This window comes from Elephantulus edwardii, unplaced genomic scaffold (genome assembly GCF_000299155.1).
Source record: "Elephantulus edwardii isolate Elephantulus edwardi_28Jun2011 unplaced genomic scaffold, EleEdw1.0 scaffold00017, whole genome shotgun sequence".
NCBI classification, from domain to species: Eukaryota; Metazoa; Chordata; class Mammalia; order Macroscelidea; family Macroscelididae; genus Elephantulus; species Elephantulus edwardii.
Window position 1 is genome coordinate 4,829,344 of NW_006399767.1, and position 3,880 is coordinate 4,833,223.

Below are 3,880 nucleotides of genomic sequence, written 5' to 3' on the forward strand. Positions count from 1 at the left end.
CAAAAGACTTGCAACTTCTGGCTTCTTAGTCTTAAAGAGGAGCAGGGTAGGGAGAGGTCTAGTTTAGGGGGCTGGACACATACATTTTAAGGTCTTTCCCTCAGTGTTTATCTGTTAAAAAAAAAGAAAGAAAGAAAGCAAAGATAGGAAGCTGCTGGGAAATGGCCAACTTAGAGGGATTGACATGAGGGAGAGAAGAGCCTGCAGGAACTGGAGGACTATTAGAGCTCTGAGCATCTACCTGTGCTCTCAATTACATCCTGCCAAATTCCCTTTCTCAGACATCTAACAACAAAGGAATAAAATTTATTTTAAACTATCTAGTTACTCAAAAGTAAGACTAAACCTAGGAGGGTGATGTATGTTGTATATCTTGTGGAAGGCACCAGGGCTACTTATCTAAAGCCCCAGAGCTGAATATGAAGACTTTGACTGAGGGCATAATTACCAGGGGCACAGTCCGCCTTGCTCCGCATGGCCAGGCTGTGTTCTCAGAAGCAGGCCTGCTGGAAATCCCCACTTAGTAATCTCCTGTTTGCATCAAGCTATTCTGACTGGCCACTGGACCACCCCGGGTCCCTGGTCAGTAGTGGGCCTGAGTATCAGCAGTCGAGGGATGCAGCCGCAGACTATCTACCATGGAAGGACATTGTGAGATCCTGAGACCCCAGGTGAGCTGTCGCTATTGGTAGTGGGCAGAACGTTGTTCTAAAAGGGACGAAAACAGTGATCATTGGGGTAGGCCAGTGGAGCTGCCAGGCTGGTCATTGACTAGTAGGCATGGATTGACTTCTCTGAGTGGCTTCAGGTAGAACTGTGCTAGTCAGAATTCCTACGGGTACACAGGGGCTTGCCCACAAAACCAGACCCTGCCAACTCGCAACTTAGGCTTGAGGCTGCCAAGAGTTGACTTCAGGTAACTAGAGTAGTCAGTAGGGACATGAGTAATGCCTGTGGGCAGGTTGACAAGGCTTGGCACAGGCAATGCAGCTGTAGCTGTATGGGTGTGCTCCGTGGGATTGGCCACACAAGAAGGCACTGGTGTGGAGATGCTATAGGTCGACACACAGTGCTTGCAGTGATGAGCAGACTGTGGCTAGTGGGGCTGGGGTTGGCGATCTGGCCTTCACACACTGAGGTTGTACTGATACCGGCTCTCCTCTGGCAAAACTGGTTGTTCTAGTGTATGATGCTGCTCAGGTCCGGGGCTAGCTGTGCTGCAGGGAGGCCACCATTGAAAGGTGAATAGTAGAGGTAGACATGGTCACATTTAGGGAAGCACATTTAGGGAATCTGGTATCTTCCAGCCTCCATGCAGCAAAGGGTTGAGGGTTTGCTGGAGAACCTGGTGGGTGATGGCTTGAAGATGAACTAAGGCCTGTTTGGGCCATGAGCTGAAGGTGGCCCAGGCCCAGGCCTCAGAGATGGAGGCTTTGAAAATGGGACAGCACGTGGGGTAGAGGGCTACCCTGAGGTTGTTGCAGCATCTGGTGGGGAGCAGGGTCAATGGTCTGTGCATGCTGCAAGACATGCTGGCAGATCAGACTCTGGGTCTGGGGACTAAACTGCTAAATGCCACAGTAGCATAGAGTGCCACTGTGGGGTTTCTGATGGCTTCAGGGAGCAACTGGGTTTGGGTGCCATCAAAGTCTCTGAATATGCTTTTGGCTGGCACTCTGACCATGGCAATAAGGCCTGCCCTGGTAGCAGTCTGAGTCAGGAAGGGGGTGTAGTGCTGGGCTAATGTATTGAGGCTGTATATACAAGATTTTCCCAGCCAGTGGGTTGTTTGCGACATTCTTAGCATGCACATACAATTCAGCAGGGGCAGCATAGTGAGAAGTTCTCATTGTCTGTGTAGTGTCCCATTTCTGAAGTTCAGTGTTCATCTGCATGTGAGAAAGAAGCTGAAAGGACAGATCCTCTAGTCCTTGTAGACAGGCTAGCATGACAGACTGGCATCAACACAACAGGAGGCAGTCATCCACATGTCAGTTACTGGGCCTCGCCACCAAGGCTGCTCCTTTGCCATCTCCGTTGCAGCTGCTCCCCGACCCAGCCCCTGCATCACCATCTCCATCACTGGGACTCTGGCCCCTGAACAGCCTGCAGTCATTAACAACATTTTATATACAAATATCACAAACTTCCTTACTGAAACAATGACTTGAAGGAATCATCATTGAAGATCAAGGACTAAAGCTTTCACTATGGGTTACACCACAACATAAATATATTTTAAAAAATCTATACAACTATACCAGTAAACAACCTTATGAAAAATTAAGGAACTATGATATTGCAAAAAATTTCATGTTACTTGAACTGATCCCTAAAAAGTTCAGTGTTCATGGGAGCAGCATCAAGAAATCAAATATTGTATTGCATTGGGAAAATCTGCTACCAAATAACTCTTTAAAGTGTTGCAAAGAAAAAAAAAATATTGAAGACTAAAGTGTGCCTGACTGGAGTCTTGATATTTTCAGTCAACTCATAAGTATGTGAAAGCTGGACAATCAGTAAGGAAGACCAAAGAAGAATTATAGTATGGGTGAAGAATACAGAATATACCCTGAACTGCCAAAAGAAAAAAAAATTATCTATTTTGGAAGAAGGACAGCCAGTGTGATCCTTGGAAGCAAAGATAATGAAGTTACATTTCTCACACTTGAGGCATGTTATCAGGAGGGACCCACCCCGGCAGAAGCCCATCATGCTTGGTCAAGTAGAACATCAGTGAAAAACAGGAAGTCTCTCAACACAATGGACTGACATAGCACTCAAACGTATTAATGTTTGGGAGGATGGCAGAGGACTGGGGAGTGTGTTATTCTCTTGTGCATAGTGCTACTATGTGTCAGAACCGACCTGACAACACCTAACATTTATGAATGTATCTTCCTCACAGTTGGTAAATCCTCTGAGTGGGAGCTTGGTTTTTTTTTTGTTTGTTTGTTTGTTTGTTTTTTAATCTTTGTAATCTCCTGAGTCAAGGGAGTTCCTGGGATTTCAATACCTTTTTTCTTCTTGGCTGTCTTCAGTAGTTTCTAGGGAGAAAAAGATTTCTGGGATATAATACCTTTTTTCTTCTTGGCTGTCTTCAATAGCTTCTTGGGAGAAAAAGATTTCTATGGTCAGAGTTTTTTGACCTTGATAAAAAAATTATGCCAGACATATTTATTTTGTGCTCTTTATTGGTCATACAGGCTTCATATATCCATATTAAAAATATCCAAGATGACTGTTTGATCTGGAATACCAGAAGTTGTTGTTGTTATGTGCCGCCGAGTCACTTGCGACTCATAGCGACCCTATGTACAACAGCCCTAAATTCTGCTCTGTCCTGTGCCAATCGCACTGTCTCTGATACACCCATCCCGATTACCCCAGTCGCTGAATCAATCCACCTCAAAGAGGGCCTTCCCCTCCTGCGCTGTCCCTTCACCCTCCCAAGCATAATTTCCCTCTCCAAGGACTGGTCCTTCCTTACGACATGTCCAAAGTATGTTAGATGGAGCCTCAGAATCCTTGCCTCAAAGGAACCGCCCGGTTTGACCCTTTCCAGGATGAATCTAGCAGTCCATGGTACCCTCAATACTCTTCTCCAGCACCACAGCTCAAAGGCATTAATTCTCCTTCTATCCTCCTTAGTCATTGTCCAACTCTCTGATGCATAACAAGTGATCACAAAGACCATGGCCTGTATCACATGCACCTTAATCTCCAGAGAGACACCATTGCTCTTCAGTACTCTGGAGAGGTCCCTAACAGCAGACTTTCCCATGGCAATACGTCTTTTAAAGAGTGTTGACTGTGGAGCCAACCAAACTAAAGCTGTGAACAATCTCAATCTCCTTACTATCCATCCTGATGCTGCCAA

General features: G+C 45.8%; 1 pseudogene; it reads right to left on the reverse strand.

Moving 5' to 3' along the window:
- Positions 1–832: 832 nt before the first annotated feature.
- On the reverse strand, positions 833–1,798 carry LOC102849816 (annotated as a pseudogene).
- Positions 1,799–3,880: the final 2,082 nt, after the last annotated feature.